Here is a 22,605-nt window from a genome sequence, read left to right on the forward strand (position 1 = left end):
TACAGACACCTCCTCACCATTTTTGATTGGTGTCATAGCACTGTCAAAACTGACAGTTGGAGGGGCGTGGTTAAGTATGTTAACCACGCCCAATACCTCAGACAGATGTTATCCAAAGAACTTAGAATAATCAAGAGATGACACTCAATAGAAAGTTCCATAGCAACAGCAGCGCCCAGCTACAGCCCTGTGATTCTGCGATTTTGGAGTGAAAGCGATCGGCCCTCCATTGGATCTAATTGCTGTTGCGATGGCAAGCAGCTGCTCATTTTTTTAGTTGTTTACTTAAAAAGTGCATTTAAGCTGAGATACAACCTGAAAGATGACAATACAACACTTACTATCACAATCATCAGCACTTTTAATAGTTTATTTTACAGACTTATTATATGCTTTTGTTCTATTGGAATCTTGATTCCAAAATAGCCACCGCGGCATCTAGTTTCCCAAACCACACTATAGTGTCGCCTCTTGGTGATTCTATGCTCTTTGCGTTATCTAAGAACTAAAAACAAACCGGAAGTGTATTTTCAGATTTCAGTTTTGGATTACAAAGGCAAGCTTTGTTTTCCTAATGACATGCTCATTTGAATTGTTCACCATAAAACTAGCTTCAAGAGTTCACATTTAACTGATGATTGGTAATAAGCTAGTTTGTCCCGGGAGAGAGCCCTGAGCTCATGAGATCCTCAAGCCTGGAGCTCCCTACTGTTAGCAGGGCGAGAGGGGAGTTTGAAGCAGATCTCGAGAACCACCCCCCACTCCCCCACCTGCTGCTTAAGGATTGCTATGAGGGTGTGTTACCAGTGGAATTTGACTATGGTGCTGATTTGGTTTAGTCAATTTACTTATGTGTCATGTTTTAGACTGTGGGAGGAAACCGGAGGACCCGAGTAAAACCCACACGAGCACAGGGAGAACATAAACTCCACACAGAAACGCCACCTGGCCGGATAGAGACCCGAACCAGAGGCATTCTTGCTGTGAGGTCACAGTGCTAACCACTAGGCCGCCGAGCTGCCCTGTAGAGGACAAAGGAACGGAGAGGGGGTAAGAGGAGGGATTCTTCAAAACGAAGATGACTAAAGGTAGGATGCTTGGCTGTTTGTACTGAGTTTGGAATTTTCTGATTGGTGGTTCGTACATTAGCTTGACTCTGGGCCTCGAAATTAGTTTATAAATTAACTTTACAATGCGAGCTAACAAAATCAATATGGTTAGTTTCATGTGTACTTTCAATACAATAATTTGTGCTTCTTATGGGTGTATTTTTGAATTTCGATCATTGGATATTTCAGATTTGAATAATAATAGTATCTGTTTTGTTCCAGGGATAAACAAATTTTAGGTAGTGCGGTGGTACAGTGAGAAGTGCTGTCACCTTGCAGCAAGGAGGTCGCTGGTTTGAGCCTCAGGTGGGTCAGTTGGCATTTCTGTGTGGAGTTTGCATGTTCTCCTTGTGTTCGCGCGGGTTTTCTCTGAGTACTCCGATTTACCCCACAAGTACAGACATGCACTATAGGTGAATGGGGTAAGCTAAATTGTCCGTATTGTATGTGTGTGAATGAGAGTGTATGGATGTTTCCCAGTGATGGGTTGCAGCTGGAAAGTCATCCGCTGCATAAAACATATACTGGATAGGTTGGCTATTCATTCCAATGTGGCGACCCCTGATAATAAAGGGACTCAGCCGAAAAGGAAATGAATGAATGAACAAATTTTAAGTAAATTATAAAAAACGCATTTCCATTTTAGCTAACTAAAATCTAAAACTTAAATACATTTTGCCCATTCAAAGTGTTCATAATAGCAGCATTTATCAGATGTCGACACGTAAATGTTTTCCACATCACCTATAAATATGTTGTCACATAGCCTGTATGTGTCTGCTTTCGACAGGGATGAAAGAAAATATGCAGGAAAGTGTCGTGTCACGATAAAAATTTTACAGCAACCATTAATAAAGCTGTTTTTAACTGTGACCAGATGTGACCTTATTAGCCAAGTGATTACTCACAACTGCATAAATCTCCCTCAAAGAAAACGCATGCTCAGCATTCAAACAGCACAGCGTTTTACGAGTCCTATTTGTTACTGTTATAAATGATCAAGAATGCAAGCTGTCACTAATCTATCCGAAAAAAATACAATTTCAAGAAACTTTCCAAACAAACAGATGCTCATTTGCAAAACACGCCTAAAATATTCCCACTCACCGCTCATCACGTCACTCTCAGCTGAGCTTGCTTGATGACAATCTTTCTAGATGCTGGTATTTGCAATAATGCACTCATTAGTGTCTGGTTTCAGCTTGTAATGCCATTGCTTATGACTCTGGAGTCCCACAGATGTCTTCAGACATATTCATCACTTCTTGTCTAAAGGTCACTGCTCAGCAATCCATCAGGAACTTGCTTCTTTTCCTCCCGGAGTCTGGTTCAGGCTGAGGTTACAAACATCACAGTAGATTTATGTGCAGAGAGGTTGCACTTTTTTTACTACGGGTTGTAATGTTGTGTGATTGCCCTGTCATGGGTGCACGTATACCTTGGAACATGTTTTTTTCAAATCAGCTTGTCAAGTTTTAAGGCCTTATAGGGGGACATGATATCTTTATCAAATGCTTACTTTGCACAAGAGTAGTCTTTTACACCCCTCCCCCCAAAAAAAGAAATTACAAAATGCTTAATTATTTTATTTTATTATTTCTATTTCATTTATGTCTGTAAAGCTGAAAAAAAATCCTTGCAGCATAGGCTCATGCTTTGGGGACTTTATAGATTGAAACATGTTCCTGAGATTTCTGCATGTGTGATATATAGCATAAGGTTTTTAAAATTTACAATGCATATATTATGTCTCACTTTGTTATTCTTTAGGTGAACAATTAATCCATGTCATAATCAGTCAATGTCTGACCTTTTAGATCCATGCTTGGACTGACGGTCCTTCTCTATTGATGTCAGTTTGATGTGTTCTTAACCACACCCCTCTTACCTTTAGTTTTCAAAGAGGGAAGGATGCGCACAATCAATGAAGCCCTGCCCCTTCGCAAAATTCAGTTTTTGTTGGAAGTACTTCAGTGTCCAAAATTAAACCACATAGGCTCATTCTGAAAACATAGCCCTATATACATTTCTGGAGATTCCAAACTATGTAGCCAAAAGTACATATGGCTGCATTTTGTCTTTAAAATGAATGCTACGGGGCGGTTTGACTCTGTTCCTTTTCTCACTTACTGACTGTTTTCCTCTGTATGGACGGCTTTCAATCTGTTACTATTTTGGCCAGTAGCTCGCCATGTACATCGGTGGACTTGAGACGCAAAGAGATGTTGACCATGATGACAGGGTTCAAGTTCGGCGAAGAACGGTTCCAGAAAGCAGGTAATACAAAAACAGAATCTGAAAAAAAAAAAAAACAAGTAAAATAACAGGCTGAGAATGTGGTAAAATCTGACAACATGAAAAAAATCAGACGGATTTGTTGCTTCAATTGTTGCTTTTGAAAACACTATTGGTTGGGTTTAGTAAAGGAGGAGGGTGGGTCAGTTGACAGCGGCCTCTGGTGGATTTATGCAAGAACAGCAGGTGCCAATGGAACTCACAAGAGAAACTTGAGATCTCAAAAAGCGTGCACAGCAGCCTCTAGTGGATTCATAAAAACAAAAACTGCTAAAAACAAAACATAGCTCCTGGGTCATATTTGGCGCTCTCCAGAAATATATATATAGCGGTACGCTTTCAGAATAAGCCTGGGAAAAAACACACACACAAAAACAAGGACAACTTGTTCTCATAACTTTTAATTAAAAAAAGCACCCCACTTCCTTGATTGTCATGATTTCATTAAACAATGGTTTTGTTTTGGATTTAATTGTCCGACCAATCAACCAATAAATCAAATTTTATTTTTAAATAAAACAATATCAAATTATTAAATGTATTAAATATATACCATATTCTGCCAATGACTATGCAAGAGAATCTAGACATCACAACATGCACATAAATCACATATTAAACGGGCGACACTGTGGCGTACACTGTTAAAAATTGTCCCGTTAAAAAACAGGAAAATACTGGCAGCTGCAGTTGCCAGCAATGTACTGTTATTTTACAGTATGTTGCTGTAAAAATACATGGACTACATTGATTTACACAATACTCAAGTGAACTCATTTTGCTCACTGAAAGCAACTGCCTCAACTTGGTCAACTGCTGAATGAGTTTATGAAGTAATGTGCTATATATGCTTAGAAGCATACTTATAATGATAACTTATTTTAGTTAATTAAAAAAGTTTGGTTTAACTCTAATGTCTTATTTTTCACAACAGCACACATACATGTAAATCTGGAATCACCAGAGAGATTCTGACTGCATCAGCAACTAAACAGCCGCTTTCTTTAAATAGAGAAACATGCAGAATAACATCAGCAGTTTATTGTTCATCTTTAACTCATACACTGGCTCTACTCTCCTCCACAACGGTGACACACAGAAGAAATTAGCTTCAGGTTTTACAGTAAAATACTGTTTTTTCCTTGATTTAACGATAATCTACTGGCAGCTGTGGTTGCCAGCAATATACTGTTTTTTAACAGTCCACTTCCGTTGTGTAAATTAACAGTATATTACTGTTAAAATACATTTTATACTGTGTTTTTACCTCTCACACCTTTAACCCTTTAAACCCCAGAGCATATACTTCAGTTTTTATTGAAGTGTCCACACTACTGAGTGTTCAAGAAACATGTAGCAAAGCTGAAGAAAATTCATTAATTAACTGACTAATTAAATGATAATTGAGGATTAACAATGAACAAATGAAGAAATACTGAAGGAAAAAACAAGAACAGAACATACAAAACTTTAGTCACAGCTTTATAATGAAATAACCTGAAGAACAACAAATGATTAAATCATTTAAATGATCAGCGGATGATTAAACAACTCTACAAACATCATCACCAGCTACACTTATTACTTAATACATGTATTTTTGTATAACATCTACTAAAGTTCTTCTTGAGAAAAAGTTAAAGTTTTACGTCACCATCATGGAGAACAGAGTTTGCTTTAGTTGGGCTCTTAGCCCTGACATTTATATATCTTAGCTGCTGCAATTGTTAAGAACTTTGCTTAAAAAGCTCCTTTGTTGTGGCAAGCCAGCCAAAAACCTAAATCTGAAAAAGTAAGATCTGGTGATGTTCAAGTTGTTATTAAATGGCAGAGTCTGTTCTCATTTAGTATAATAAAATTTACTGCTCCCATTCAATGTTAAATCTATTGTTTTACATTATGTATATATATGGCAACGATTTCTGGAAGTTTTTAAGAATATCTTGGACAATAACACTGCTCTATGGTGTATATCGCACTCAAAGAGACATCAATAATCAGCGGATGAACCTCAATAATGGTGACGACTAACAAAATTAACAGTTTAACTCACAAACAGGCAACTGAAAGTCTAAACATAAACAACAGCAGAATCAAACACAAGTAAAGAAAACTCTTAGACCGTTATACAACATTTTTTTTATACCGCAATGCATGCTGGGATATTTGTACCATGCCACTCCCAGCATGCATTGCAGCATGAAACATTTGAGATGTTACCATTGTTGAGATACAAGGTCAGATTCATGAGGTCTGAGTGTGTATTTGTCATAACTGAACTGTTTTTGTATGTTATTTCTTAACTGTTAAGTAATTACGGAGGTATCTTTCTGTTTTCACTTCTCATTAATTTAATTAATACCTGTAACTAAACATAAAATCTATTGCATGAGGCTCTTCTTCCAGATTTATACCAAAACATTTATCAGAACTTATTTCAGACAAATATATTTCTCTATTTATTGACTTTCCAACTTGACTGCTATAATACAAGCATTTTGTTAACTCTTTATTATAGTGATTGGAGAGTCTGAATTAATCAGTTCAAGGGTGAAGAGCCCAACTAAACCAGCCCCTTACTCCATTACGGTGACACAAAAAACACCTTAATTTCTGTTGGATCTCAATGTGAATAGTATGGAAGTCAAATCAGTCAGTAATAAGTGTGTCTGCTGTTGTTTGTGGAGTTGTTTAATGATCCTCTGCTGAGACTGAAGCTGTTTTATTTTATTTGATTTTATTTCATGTTGTAACTGACGTCACTGTTTGTGTTTCTTGTTTCTTTTCTTCAGTAATTGTAATTATTAACAGCAGGTGTTCATCAGTGTCTGAATTCACTCATTAGTGTTCATTAAAACAGTCAGGTGAACTATATTAGTTAACTAGTGTATGAAATAGTGAACAAGGACACAAAGCGTGATTTCAAACACAGACTTCAAAACATCGAATCTGAACTCTGTTAGCTCACAGTTTTCTGCAGTTGGTTACTTTCTCGAAAACAAAAATGTTACCCAGAAAGCACTGTTTTTAACAGAATATTACTGTTTTAGTGAAAAAACATTATTTTACCGTAGAATCTGACTGTTTTTTAACAGCAATTTTTTACAGTGTAGTTGGTAGTGCCGTCGCCTTACAGCAAGAAGGTCACTGGTTCGAGCCTTGGCTGGGTCAGTTGGTGTTTCTCTGTGGAGTTTGCATGTTCTCCCCTCGTTTGCGTGAGTTTCCTCCAGGTGCTCCAGTTTTTCCCCACAGTCTAAAGACATGCAGTACAGGTGAATTGGGTAGGCTAAGTGTATGAGTGTGAATGAGTGTGGATGGATGTTTTCCAGAGATGGGTTGCAGCTGGAAGGGCATCTGCTATGTAAAACCTTTGCTGGATAAGTTGGTGGTCCATTCCGCTGTGACGACCCCAGGTTAATAAAGGGACTAAGGCAAAATAATAATAATAATATTAATTAATTAATTAATGAATAAGCATTATACAATCAAATACTGGAAATGGGCAATATTTAACTTTTACATAAACATATCTGTTACACTGAATGACCATGGAGCATTATTTATCCAGTTTTAATTTCATTAACATTGTTTGAAACAATACAAGACAGTTTACCTGCAGTTTAAATGGTTTCTTTCTATATAAAAATACTTTTGTATATGTGATATGATGCCAAATTGGGATTTCTCGTTTTCAATGCACATTAAAAGATGTCAGTAGTGTTAATCAATTTCTGAAAACAAAATGTTTAAATCAGATAAAGACATGAAAAAAAAAACACAATTTACTCCCTAAAATGTAAAACTTTCATCGTGTACCATTAAAAAAACATTTCATATTATCTAAGGAATAAATGTCATTATTTACCTTACATTTTCCGGCTCTCTTCCAAATACATGAAACTAAATGCTGCAGGAACCTGCTTTTTCCAAATGGTCATGGTTATCAGTGCCTGCAGCATCATGGTTGCTTGGAGCTCAAAACAAACAATAGACCTAAAACAGAAGATCGCTATTAGACGCACTTATTATCCACTCAAAAGAACAGATGATATCAGTTTGGATATGTCCTTACATAAATGCTATCTTCTGAGCATTACAACTCATAAATATTATAAACATGCCAGTGGGGCTGTAACATGTCGAAACAACAATGCTAAACATATCACAGCCTCTGTTTGTCAAGGATTATCTCCACATCTTTATGTGTTTACTTCATGGCTATGCTGTGGAACATACACCACAGATGAAATGTTTTCTCAAGAAAATAATCAATATCAGTGGATGCTGGCCTTGGCAAAGAGCGGCTGACAGAATTACAGATAAGATAAGCAGGTCAAGATCAACAATTTGGCATAGTCACTGACAGCCATATTATGTTGAAGAAAAACAACAGAAACTCTTGTTTATGAAACTGTTAAATTACATGCAGATGTCCATGTCTGGCTTCATCAGTTTGTCCAAACACTGATCAATTTTCAGATCATACTTAAATGAACGAAGTACATAAGTCAAATATGCACTCATACAAGCAAAAGATCACTCAAAAACCGATCAGAATTTTTTTTATAATAAGCATATTCTGCTCACAAAGACTGTATTTTAAAACTGTACAGTAAAATCTTTGAAATTTTATTGCAATGTTAAATAATTGTAATTTTATTGAATTTTTTTGTTTAAAATTGAAGCAATCCTAGTGGTTTAAAGCTGAGTTTTAAAAATAATTCATAATCCTTCAAATATTCTCATTATCTGCTCAAGAAGAAAAAAATATTACTATTTTTCTTTCCCTCACATTCCTTCTTTAGTCTCTGTTTTAGATGTCGCCACAGTGGAATGAACTGCCAACTATCCCAGCAGGCACACAACATCATTAGACATTATTATTAGGTTAGATTTAGGTCATGACATCAGGTGACCAAAATTTAATGTCTAGCCAGCGTCTAAGGACAATGTCATTTTGACATCCAATAACAACGTCAAATTTTGTTGATTTTTGATTGATTTTATGGTATGTTGGAAAAGTGACCAAAATCCAATGTCTGATAGACGTCATAGTGGTAACGTCCACAGCACGTGAAGGTGTAACATGATTAGATGTTGATATTTGATTGATTTTGGGTTGATTTTAGCTTAGACATTGGACGTTCTGACGGCAACCCGATTTTAATTTCTGCCATGATGTTGGGGTACATTGAGGTACGTTAATATGATGTCATGTTGACATCCTGTGCCTGCAGGGATTCCAGCATATGTATAAGCGAATGCCCTTCCAGCTGCAACCTAGTATTGGGAAACACCCATACACTCTCATACTCATACACTACGGCCAATTTAGTTTACTCAAATCAGCTATAGTGCAGGGAAAACCGGAGCACCCAGAGGAAACCCACGTGAATATGGGGAGAAAATGCAAAGTCAACATAAAAATGGCCCAATCAGGACTAGAGCTAGTGACCTTCTTGCCATAAGGCGACAGTCCTAATCACTGAGAGCCACCGTGCCGTAACTGTTTTTATTATTATTATTATTAGTATTATTGTTATTATTATTATGTTTGTCCACTATTCTCTGTCATCCTAAGGCCACCGGGTGATGGTGAGCCCAGGTGCGAGGTCCCTTTCAACACTGCTTGCAGCTTTAATTATTATTATTATTATGATTATTATTATTACTTTGGGAAACTGATGCAAAACCATTCAAAAGTACAATTAAATATGCCTTTACGTTTATTCATAACTATAATTGTTCAAGAACGATAGTAAATACATTTATAATGTGGAAAATTGAAGACTTTATTTTTTTTTAAAGAATCCGACAAGTAAAATGTATCACAGCCCCCATAACACTATAATGCAAAATAAATCTGGACTAATAATTGGTAGAATCATTATTAGTGATTTTGTACCAATAATAATCATAATAAAACAGCAAATCATTATATTATAATGATTTCTGAAGGTCCACTGAAGACTGAAGTAATGATGAATTTTTTTTTGCTTTGAATCATTAGAGTAAATAAGATTTGAAACTGCATTCAATACGTTATTAAATTAATTCAAAACATATTAAAAATTGTAATAATATTTCACAATTTAACAGTGATGAGCAGAATTTGCTTTTTTTTTTAAACATTAAAAAAATTGTACTGATTCCAAAAGTTTTGATTGGTAGTGTACAACATGCACAGTCTCCTGGTGGTCTTTCCTCCCAGAGAACACCTTAATCAAAACCTCCCAAGCACTGAAACACACACTCACACACACACACACACACACACACACACACACACACATACACACACACACACACACACACACACACACACACACACGCACACACACATACACACACACACACACACACATCTACACTCCTTAAGGAATCAGACCACCTTCAGCCTCTGATATACACACCAGCGCTGCTCATAAACACTGGAAAGCTCAGCTGCTCTCCTTTCTCCTATAAGCAATGGGAATTGTACTGTGATTTAAGCATCGGTCACAGGGAGATTTGTCACCAGTCATTAATTCTAAAAAGAAGTTTTCAGGGATCAGTTTTTGAAATCTGTCAGTGTTCAAATTCACCAAAAAAAAAAATTCTCTTTCATAAACTGTAAGTTAATGTCCTGTTTGTGGAGCATGAAACTAGTGCTTTTGAGTAGCGACCAGAACACTTGTGCAAGTAGCCATGCAAGTGCTCTGTTGAGAGTTTAGTACGGCTGTTTAGCATTTCCATCTTCTTTTTTCTACATCTCACTTTTTTCTGCCTCAGAATGCTATAACCACTTGAGCCGAGACCGCAATGAAAACATTGCAATATGATTTGGGTTCACAGTAGAAATAGTGCCCTGCTGCTGGACTCTTGTGGAATGTTTGCATTGTGGCCTCCTGTGTAGCCTATTAATTGGCCTCATGTTATGATATTGCCACAGGACAAGACATCCTATTGGCAAAGCTCCATTTAATTGAGTCGAACTGTGTGAGACCACCATTGTTGTAAGATGAAAAACATCAATCATGTCGAAACTAACATGCTATACTGTGAAAAGCTTACCAGACAGTCTCATGCTACATACATCTATGACCAGTAATAAATGTTAGGCCCCTCCAAAACTGACAGTCATATGAAAAACACACAAAGTGTGTTCTTTTGTATAAACAAGTACCTTACATTATATTCAACCCAGGCTCATTCTGAAAACGTACCTATATATACATTTCTGTAGAGCACCAAATATGTCCCAGGAGCTAGGTTTTTTGCAGTTTTTGTTTTCGCAAGTCCACTTGAGGCCGTTTTGTACGCTTTTTGTGATCTCAAATTTCTCTCGCAAGTGCCATTCATGCCTGCTGTTCTGGCGTAAATCCACCAGAGGGTGCTGTCAACTGACTGACTGGCTTACCGATCAACTGACCCATCCTCCTCCATCCCTAAACCCAACCAATAGTGTTTTCAAAAGCACCGGTTGACCTGCCCACAAAGTGTGAAAGCTAACTGACATTTGTGAAAAGCAATCTAGAAAAAGAACAGCCCACGCCTGTTTTTTACCACATTTTTAGATTTTACCACATTCTCACCCTGTTATTTACTAGTTTATTTTATTTACTCGAAGTCCGTTGTCATGGTCAGCTCCTCTCTGCATGTCAGGTTCATCGACGAACACGGCCAGCCTACTGGACAAACTGGTAACAGCATTTAGAGGTTTTTGCATCCAACTCTTCATATATTGATTTTTGTGACAGCCCTATGTTTAGGTCCACTTTAAAACATACATAATATGTCAAAAAGATCGTCATTTTATATAGGGACATTCATTTTTCCATAATAATCTTTAGCATTTTATTGCCCAGAATATAAAATAAAGTTTTGAATAGTTTTAACAACCCAAGCACAAGAAGTCCTAAATCTATGGTCTATTTACATTTTCATAAGCAACCTGTCTGTTGATTTAAATGAAGATATTAGTTGCACTGTGATTTAGATGGTTCACACAGCTGTCCACAGCTTGTCATGGCAGATTCCTCTATCTTTGGCTTAAGAAGCAGATCTAATTTGAGTTTTAACACCCGGCATGACATCATTGCCTATAACAAGCAATGGCCCCCACCACCATCTACAGCAAGAAGATGAAACCAATATGCCTGGAAGAAGAAAGAATAGATGTCTCCTGCTTGTCTGAATGCATCATATTACGATGAGAAAGAAATGCTGTTATTGAATATGCAGTGGTTTTCATTTTTTTCCCAATTTGCTGGCTCAATTTTTTATATGCCAAGCACTCCCACATTCCAAAACCCAGCAAATAATAAATATTGTTTTAATTATTGTTCTCCATACTCAAGTTTATTTACGCCAAGAGCAAATTCCAATCAAAAGTGAACATTGCTTTACTTTCACCATTCCCACACTGGAGCATCCTGTATACATTAAGTCATTACAGAAGTGTCACTTTATGCTGAATCAGAAAGTAATCTTGTTAACAAATCAGTGAAACTCAGAGAAGCTTCAATTGTCAGAATTTTTTGCATCAAAATAAATCTGCATTAGACTCTCTGCATTTCTTTATTGTGTACTGGTAAAAACAACCCAGGCTCATTCTGAAAACATACCCTTTATATATATATATATATATATATATATATATATATATATATATATATATATATATATATATATATATATTTCTGGAGAGCGCCAAATGTATCCCAGGAGCTAGGTTTTGTTTTGTTTTTTTGCAGTTTTTTGCAGATCCACTAGAGGTCGCTGTATATGCTTTATAAAATCTCAAATTCATCTCACTGACTGACTTAATGACTGACCGATCGACTGACCCACCCTCTTCCTTCCCTAAACCCAATTAATACTGTTTTCTAAAGCACAGATTGATCAGCGCCCACCCACTTCCCTAAACCCAATCACTTTTAAAAAGCAATCCAGAAAAAGAAAAGCCCTCATCTCATTTATATATGTTCAGACCAGACAAATCTGGTTTTGTCTTACCTTCTGGAATCATTTTTCACCAGACTCAATCCCGTCATCATCGGCTTCTCTCTGTGTCTCAAGTCCACTGACATACATGGTAAGCTAGTTTAAGCCATGTATGAAGGTAAAGCCTTTAAAGGTAAGTGGTCAGCTGATAAGAGCGAAAAGGAAAAGCATCATACCACCCGGGGTGTTCGTTTTAAAGATGAAATGCAGCCATACGTACTTCTGGCAACATAATTCGTGATCCCCAGAAAAGATATAGGGCTACGTTTTCAGAATGATTCTATGTTGGGCAAAAAAAACATAAAAGTTCATATACTTATGTGTGGGTACTGCTCCGAGAGGGATTTGTCTTGAACATGGGATGCAAGCACATCAAGAACATAGCCTTTTGTACACCTCCTGAGATTTCCATAGTTAAGTCTACTGGCACAGCTCTCACTAGCTGACCAGCATTATGACCCATTTCCATTGAGTGGTGTGATAAACTTCAGTACAGTACAGTAAGATTCAGTGTAAGTAACTTTAAGTATCGCTCTGCATTTCTAAAACCAACAGTACCCTTACTTGGTAGGCATGGTGTCCTCCAAAACTGAAGCAGATTCAAAATCAGCATATCCTGTTATTGCTTTCTGTGGCTATTTGTCATAATAGACAAGCTTTGTTTGACCAATTTTTATTGGCATGTGTTGATGGTGTACTTAAAAACAGAACTCCTTTGTTGTCATTCCTCTCACTTGGTATGGATTTTTGCTGTTTTTGTTTTCGCAAATCCACGAGAAGCCACGGTGTGTGATTTTTTGTATCTTAAATGTCTCTCGCGAGCGCCATTTGCACCCACGCTGTTCTCGCGTAAACCCACTAGAGGCCGCTGACTGAATGATTTGTCTTACCTGATTTCTGGAACCGCTCTTTCCCAGACTCGGTCGTTGTCATCGTCGTGGTCAGCTCCTCTCTGCATCTCAAGTATGACGACGTACAACTAATTGAACAAACTGGTTGCAGCGGGAAAGCCCTTCACATAGAAGAAAGTAACAGCGTCATACCGTCCCGTAGCGTTTGCTTAAAAAATGAGATGCAGCCATATGTACCTCCGGCGACATAATTCACATTCTCCAGAAACGTTCACATGATTACGTTTTCAGAATAAGCCTGTTTTGGTTTTGCTAGGTACATTTGTGAAAGGGTCCCAGAAAGTGGTTCGCTATTTTGGTACTTTTGACACAGAAAACATCAATATCATACTGTACTCTACTGAACCATATCACTAAGTGGAAACGAGCCATTGCTCTAACCCCCTAAAACCTTACTGCCTTCTGGGGTCATGCCACTAATGTTACAACTCCAGTTCCACTACCCTATTCCAGGCATGGGAGGCCTATAACAGCCTTACAAGGATGTAACAAGACCACAGAACCTGCCACTCAAGGTCATGAGTGATTCAATTATCTCCCTTGTTTGTACCCTACACATCTTTCAGAAGAGTCTTTGTAAAGTGATTTGTTGCTCTGTTTTATTTCGGATGCATTTCTTCAAGCAGTATCCCCTTTCCTGAAGTGCTAGAAGCAAGAGTTAGTTGGCATATCTTGTTTATGCCTGTGGTTTTGTAAGTGTGGTCTAATTTTGCCTGGAAGTTGGCAAAATGAGTAAACTGGCTTGCAGCACCTTTAATTTCTGTAGCTCTGTTGTTCCGTGAGCCAGCACGGAAGAGCAAGCAGGTGTTCCTCTTCCACGGAAAGAAAGCGTTTATGTTTTTAGCCTTAGGGACATTGGGTGTACGTGAAAAGAGTGAGCTTTACACCCTTGGCCCCTAGCTGGGTTTTAACTTGGTGGAATGCAGTGTGTGGTGGTGTGGTGACCTGCTGAGGGATATTTAACAACCTCTGGAGAGAAATATGATTCAGCTTGTCCTCAACAACTATCTTTTTGACACAACACAAGAGCCAAGTTTCTTGAGCATTGTCAGTGCAGATGGTGGAGAAATTATTATTATTATTTTGTCCCTGACTTTTTTTCATTCCAATTGGCTGTAATCCAATTTGTGTGGACATTTTCATGGAGAAGGAAATCACACAGTCTAGTGTGGTTACCAAGGAGAAGCAAACAGACACAGTGTGGTAAGTGTAAGAGGATTTGGCGGTGCTTTCAAAGTTAATGTACAGACAAAAAAAAAAATTGACAGATTCCATTGATGTCTAGAGACTGAAAGTCTAGTAGGTTAGAGGAGGTTCTTAAGCAGACTGTGGGTTTACACACACACACACACACACACACACACACACACACACACACACACACACACACACACACACACACACACATATTCACAGTCTTCTCAGAGATCCAGGAAAACAGAGCCTCCACTGGACAAGAAATCCCAGCCAGTCTGAGATAACATTGGAACAATCCAGACTTTCTTCTGTCCTGTCGAGCTTACTTACCCTCACTCTTTAGGGCTCAATGAAGATGGATGAGGCTAGCAGAGGCACAGTTTGTCTGTCAACATGGAGGCGTGTGGATGGGGCAGACGACTGGATAATATCTGACTAAAGACCTCTCTGCCTGTTGTCTAAGAGTCTCTTCATTGCTCTCCCATCCTAGTTTCTCAGTTTTGTCAGGCCTACTATGTATGATGATAAAAACATACACTAAGCACATATTTGTCATATTCAATACTGGGTAAATTGGACTTGAAAGTCTTTTTAGTGTAAAATATATATATATATATATATATATATATATATATATATTTGTTACGCTTTGAAATAGATTACTTAAAGCCTTTGGTTTTGTTTCCATTTCACTACCAAATATATTTGCATTTTGGTTTTATAAAGTTGAAATTTGCAAGTTTGGATTGAGGTTTAATATTATATAAATGCAACACAGGCTCATTCTGAAAACATTTCTGGACATGAACTGCATATGGCTTCATTGCGTTTTTTTTAAATGAATGCTAAGGGGCGGTGTGACGCTGCTCCTTTTTACACTTACCAGCTGAACAATAACCTCCATGTGGACAGCTTTCCTGCTGTTACCAGTTTGTCCAGTAGCTCGATACGTACGTTGGTGGACTTGGGACGCAGAGAAGAGATAACCAAGATGACAAGTTTCAAGTCCGGGGAAGAATGGTTCCAGAAAGCAGGTAAAACAAATTTTTTTCTGAATTGCTTTTTAGAACCGTCAGTTGGGTTTAGGAAAGTGAGTGGGCGGGTCAGTTGGTGCTTTTGAAAACACTATTGGTTGGGTTTAGAGAAGGAGGTCTGGAGCTACTAATATGTCAAAACAATCTGAATTTGAATTGTGTTAATTTGAATTATTTACAATTGTAATTTAATGTTAACAATTGTTTTGAATTTGAATTTCTTAATTTTGAATTTTATATCTTAAATATTGACCATCTGAAATTTAAGAAAACAGAAATTTTTAAGGCTGAAATTTCTATAGATGTTTTTTCAAACTTTGTTCTAAATTTCTAGACTGCAGATATCCAGTTTGTAAAAATTAAGTTTTCAAGATGAAGCTATTCAGAACATCAAATTCATTAATTCATTCGTTCATTCATTAAATCATTCATTATTTTTTTTCGGCTTAGTCTCCTTTATTAATATGGGGTCGCCACAGCGGAATGAACCGCCAACTTATCCAGCATATGTTTTATGCAGCGGATACCCTTCCAGCTGTAACCCATCTCTGGGAAACATCCATACACACTCATTCACACTCATACACTATGGACAATTTAGAATACCCAATTCACCTGTACCACATGACTTTGGACTGTGGGGAAAACCGGAGCACCCAGAGGAAATCCATGCGAACGCAGGGAGAACATGCAAACTCCACACAGAAAAGCAAACTGACCCAGCCGAGGCTCGAACCAGTGACCTTCTTGCTGTGAGGTGACAGCACTACTTACTGCGCCATCCACATCACATTCAATATTCTAACATTCAAAACCAGAAATTCAGATAATGAAATTTAGATTAGGCAGAAAGTAAGTCAGGGTAGATCAACAGGGAAGAGTAGACAAAGTCTTTGCATTGACTTAACATATAAATCACTCGCACTCGATGCTTCATCCATGTCTGGTTTGAACAGCATAACACTTTATAATAACTGCACGCTCTGAAATATTTAACCATTCAATCATTCATAAATATATTTTGGTAACACTTTAGAATAACTATCCGTTATAACTAGTTAACAGACCATTAATAAACTGTTAGTTAACAAGTTATAAATGACTTGTTAAACAAAAGTTAATAGTTTGTTAATTATTTACAACTGTACCTTATAGATGGCTAATAGATAACTTACAAGCCGTTAGTTGACAAGTTGTAAATGACTTCTTAACTGTATTTTAAATATTTATAACTATACCTAATAAATTAGTAATAGATCATGAACAAGCTGTTAGTAAATAACTTAATAAAGGCTTGTTAAGTATCAGTTAATAGTGTATATATGTTATTGGGACGTTATTCTAAAGTTGCAGCTATTCTTCATTTATTAACTGTTAGTAAATAAGGAATAGTTGCAACTTTAGAATAACATCCCAATAACATGCTTAAGCTAATAACTAACATTTAACTATTATATTTACTCACACTTTACATATCAGTTGTTCACCCTATAATAACACCAGTAAAACTTTTTTATTAGACCACTGGTGTAATTTTAAATTTTTATTTATTTTGTTTTCATGTTTAGCACTTCATGGGTTTGTATTCTTGCATACTGCTGTACTGCCATGTCATGGTTCAGTATGTGTGTTTCTATACATTAAAGACAACTTTTAACATTTCATCTGTGGAGTTTCTTTGGTAAAACACAGCTCACAGAAAAGCCTATAAGTGGAACAAGGTTTAGAAACAAACATTTTATATTTTAAATATTACATCAAATTTCTGTAGCTTGAACTTATTCCATCCATTTGCTGTTCTACAAGGATTCATTGGTATTAGTAGATGGTTAACAAACGATGAAAAACTCTCGTCTGTAAAGTGTGAGTAAATATAATAGTTAAGTGTTAGTTATTAGCTTAAGCATGTTATTGGGACGTTATTCTAAAGTTGCAACTATTCCTCATTTACTAACAGTTAATAAATGAAGAATAGCTGCAACTTTAGAATAACGTCCCGATAACATATACACACCATAACTGATACTTAACAAGTCTTTATTAAGTTATTTACTAACAGCTTGTTCATGATCTCTTAAAAATTTATTAGGTATAGTTTTAAATCATTAAAATACAGTTAAGAAGTCATTTACAACTATTCAACTAACGGCTTGTAAGTTATCCATTGCCCATCTATAAGGCACAGTTGTAAATAATTAAAAAACTATTAACTTTTATTTAACAAGTCATTTATAACTTGTTAACTAACAGTTTATTAATGGTCTATTAACTAGTTATAACGGATAGTTATTCTAAAGTGTTACCTATATTTTTTAAAAAATCATTAGGTACATTAAAGTAAAAAATGTATATAAGTCAAAAATACAGCATTTGTAGTTTTATTAAAATGCTTAATAATGTCTATTAATATAGAATTAATGCTTAGCAAATTAAGAATGAACCATTTGCTATATCCTAATAATAATTCTTAATTATTTTATAAGTGTTATCAATAAAAGCAAATTCTTCTCCCATAAAACTAGTTTGTGTAAAGGAAATTGTCTTTTTGACCCTATAGTGCTTCTAGGTCTGGACTGAAAGTTTTTTGTTCTTTAAGATGCTTATTTTTTTCTGCTTAAATCAATAGACTGGAAAAAGTTCACAACACATTGCTTTAATTTGCATGTTTAGTTCTTTTAGCCTTTGAGAGAACTGAATTTTCAGTGTCATGGTAACAGTTTTTAATACAATTGGGAATATTGATTTTTAATGAAGCTGTCAGCAAGAATTTGAATGGGTCGTGGGAGTTGGTGTATACCACGGTGCTGTGTTTTTTCCCAAAAGAGCAGGGGCCTCAGCTTTCATCACTCCGTAAGGAGGTCCTAGCATGTCTCCTCAAGGACCTCTGCTCTTAAGCAATCTAGCCAACACTCTGTCCAAAAGACCTTTATCATGAAAGCATATTCAGGGGTTGAGTAAGCTTTTTTGGCCTCCTCCATCTCTTTGAACTTGAGATAAGGTGGCCTCCACATGGTCACCATGTGTCTTTTTATCCAGTTTTACTCTTTGTGTCTGGATGGAGACCACAAAAGCCCTGGAGATCCCCTGCACTTAATATTGAGCAAGTCTAAAGTATTTTCTGATGTCCATAGGAATGCTGATTGATCTCCCTGGACATATTATTTAAGGGTCACTACTTACTGTGTGATCTAAAATGTACTATCTGTTACTTCAACCTTTTGTCTTTTCTGCCAATAGAAATGTGATATGTTGTGTTTCTTGGTGCAAAATATGTGTTTGATTCACATTCAAAATACCATTTTAATTTGGTTGTTTTAAGAGATCTAAAACCCTTTTTGCAAACATGTGACTCATATAGTTGATATTTTTGACTACAGGAGTTAATAGATTGTTTTTCATCACATGGATTTGATCATGTGCAAAATTCAGATGGAGAACAGGAAGTAAAAACATTAATGAGAGACACAGAGGAAAGTCCGTATTTTTGTGATTTATACCATATTTCAAAGGAGATATAAATAGAAAATAAGCAAATATGTTGATCATGATCCTTACATCATGATAAGGGCTGAGTTTTCTACTAAACTAAAGTATATTTGCCTGCTATCGATACGGTACAAACTGTAAAATTACATCACATGAAAAATACTCAAGTAAATATTATTTTCATACTAAGCATACTAATCACTTGAATTAAACTGTCATAGTAATTACATTGTTGCTGTGGTACAACACAGTAGTAATAAACAAATTATTCAATAGACTTCAGTTTATTATAGTTTATTTTACTTTATTCAGTTTAGTTTATTATAGTATATCAGTTTTTACTATGCTGCAGTATTCGGTAGCATTCATTAACAAAGAGCTGTACACATTATACGCATTACTAAGTGGTTCAAAAACAGTTTAGAAAAAATAGTTTTCCCCCATGCAGATATCTTCCAGACATCACAATTGGATTATTGCAAAACAAAACAGAGATTTAATTACAGCAATTACATGGCAGACCACGTCATTTAAATTCTACTGGATTTTGCATAAGAGTGGCAGTGTTTATACCTGATGTTTATATAGTATAACACATTAACATATTTATACACATAGCAAGGTCTGAACATAATCTTTATTGGTCCCCTTAAAGGAATTATTGCGTTCAAAAAAGTTTGTACACATGGATTTATTAAAAAAATAAGTATTTCATGCCCTCTTTTCTTCCATGTTTTAGCCGGTTTCTTAAACTATTAAACTATTTTAAACAACATAAAAGATGTTCGGATAGCGATTCCTATGTAAAAACAACACTTCCTGTCCTGTATCTGAATTTTGCATATCATCAATGACATCTAATATTAAAATCCACTGCAATTTCACAGCAGTTTGTTACTTTTTAATTAATAGGCTAATTTCTATGAATTGGTAATATCTCATTTGTACATTTTAGTTTGATTTGCTCATCATCAAATTACGGTTGTATTTAGGGGTAAGGTTTGGGTTCATATCTTCTTTTAATAAGAGGTGAAAATATAAAATGTTATGAATGAATATGTCTGCCTGAGCTGAACACTTTTTTAATAATCAGCTTTTAAGCCCATCTGAACCAAATTTTCTTCAGTGAGCATTTGTCCTAATGGTTCATTTCCTGGTCTTCACTTACCATGGATATCTGTTTTGTGGTAATTTTGTGGCAAACCTATTGTCTAGTCTGGATATAGACCGAATTTATCTGAATATGCTAACTTTGGGGAAAGAGCTCGAATACAGACTAATACAAAGATTGTGTTTTTCTTATGGTGTAACAATTACATGGTGCTATGGAAAGCACTTAAGAGTGCTGGTTCTCCAATTTAATGCAGTCAAACAATTACTTAAATGATTTGAGTTAGAAAATTGTAAATATATATTAGCTGCATGCTTGGATAGGTTTGCCGAGACTATTATTTCAGTGTGTTGATGTAAATAAAGCTGCAACTGAATATTGGGTAGGGTTGGACTTACATCATTCTCTCATAGCAAACTAACAATAAGAAGGGTGTGGTTCAGAACATTGATGTTAAGAACACTGATGTCAACAGAGAAAGAATACCACTCCAAATGCAGAAGCTAATGGTCAGACTTTGATTGAAGATTACAAAACAAACATGTCTATTTCACCTAAAGAACAACAATGTGTGCTAACAAAATTAACATTGTAACATTGTGTACTGTATATATAACATTGTATTTTCGCATAAACTCTAAAATATTGCACTGTTTGTTTACAGCATTAGCTTGGGGGATAATTTAGCAAAAAAAGCTAAACGTTTCTATAACTGACAAATACTCAAATGAAGTATAATACAATCAAGCTAAAATCTAAAAACAAATCAAGAGCCTCCAAATCAAATAGAGTTAGAACATCTGTTTCAATAATCATCCGTATTTTGTTCATTGATGCTCAAACAATAGGGACGTTAACAAGGAAAACAAATGGTTTAGTCCAGGTTATGTGACTCCTTCATATATTATGTATACAAAAATATAGTCAAACTCCAGAAACAGGATATGTTTGAGAATGAAGAATGTCTTCATCCAACAATTTCCTGCTCTGTGACACAGGCCAGTTTTCTGCAGATGCAGTTGGGATTGAAAGTCGACCCCCTTGAGTTTTGAGACAGTTAACAGAATTCCTTTTGGCTCTCTGGTGAGGCCGAGGCCTGCTTTCCCCATCAGGACACTGCGAGGGGGAAAAGAGCAAGCCACTCCCACCAGGACACGGCAGTGATTTACCGCAGAAGGTCCTACCTGACAGCAGCAGCTGGCCCTGCACTCTGACAGATGGGGCCGTGTCACCTTCAGGTTGCCTCCAGAGCTCCTCTGCACTCAGCATTTCTGTCAACACTCAATATGATGGGCTAATTTTACTGAGGGCCAACAGACATGCACGTACCCGCCCATCTCCAAGGCTAACCTCGTGCACCAGAATGCCAGTTGGCTAAAAGCAAACGCCTACAAAATAAAGTTAAGGCCTCAGGCATGTGCACCAAGGTGAAATACAATATGGCATGTGGAGGCCAGTCATGAAATAACTGAATGCTAATTTGATTTCTGCAAATTTAAGCTATGAATTACGCCTTTGGTTGATAACACTTTTAGGTAGGAATAACACTTGGCAGGCAGTAAGGGAATAAAGTATCTGATTCAGCATTTTTATGACATGCACACAGATACAAAACGGGGTGCTTGGAGACAAAACAGGAAACAAACGCTCTCCAACAGAAAATAAATTTCCACTCCATCACAAATCAAAATCTTTAGCAAGGTCTCATGGAAAAAGGTAAAACAGATTTATTTTATTTAATTTTTTTGTGGAAAAAGACACATGCAACACAAACGACCATTCCAGAGAAGTATGTGACTCTAATGCACAAACCATGAAGTAGTTGTGGGTTGTGTCCTTAAATTTCAAGGGGAATATGCTGCAGTTAATTTGCAGAACATGACAACAGTTGGTGTTGCCTGAGAGATCGACAGAGTCTTCGTCTGGAACTGTGAAAGTTAAAAGATCATGATCTGCCTTTTTCCCACAGTATGCAATTGTTGGAAGCTGAGGAACAGGGCTGAATTATTTTATTTGTGGTTATCTCTTGCACATTAAGGCCAGATGTTCAGCTGAGATTTTTGAGGGGACCTCTGGGGGTTGGAAGCAGAAGGAAAATGAAGTGTTACCTCTTTTCAGGAGACAACATGCTTCTTCACCTTGGATAGTGACCATGAGAATGATGTACTTGGTATACATATAGAGAGCCCTGGGCCGTTGGAGCACTAAAAACATTTTTCATCTGTATTGGCCCCTGATGCAGGATGAGTTTCTTATTAGAATTTTTTTCAAATTCGGTTGCATATGTAACAGGCTGAAGAGAAATGGTAGTAACAGTTATGTTTTATGAATTTTTAGAAACATTTATAAAACAATTATGCACTAAAATCAAAATTATGTTCTACAATCTTGGCTTTTTATTTTATTGTATTTTTGTACATCCATATTCATGTCATATTCAAAATTGACCAAAAATTGTTGTAGTATGCATGCCAGAC

At 36.4% G+C, this 22,605-nt stretch overlaps 1 long non-coding RNA gene across 2 annotated transcripts; it reads right to left on the bottom strand.

Annotated features, from left to right (window-relative positions):
• Positions 1-2,760: 2,760 nt before the first annotated feature.
• Positions 2,761-21,416, bottom strand: LOC137495625 (uncharacterized). 2 transcript variants are annotated; one of them, XR_015491695.1, is made up of 4 exons: positions 21,313-21,387; positions 7,270-7,397; positions 6,511-6,830; positions 2,761-4,045 (listed from the first exon to the last, which is right to left on the bottom strand). It is a non-coding gene; the product is annotated as an uncharacterized LOC137495625 (long non-coding RNA). The 2 variants fall into 2 exon arrangements; XR_015491694.1 differs by lacking the exon at positions 2,761-4,045 and having other exon boundaries at positions 4,432-6,830; positions 21,313-21,416.
• Between the last annotated feature and the right edge of the window lie 1,189 nt (positions 21,417-22,605).

The sequence above is a fragment of the Danio rerio genome, chromosome 5 (assembly GCF_052040795.2).
Source record: "Danio rerio strain M-AB ecotype USA chromosome 5, GRCz13ab, whole genome shotgun sequence".
NCBI lineage: Eukaryota > Metazoa > Chordata > Actinopteri > Cypriniformes > Danionidae > Danio > Danio rerio.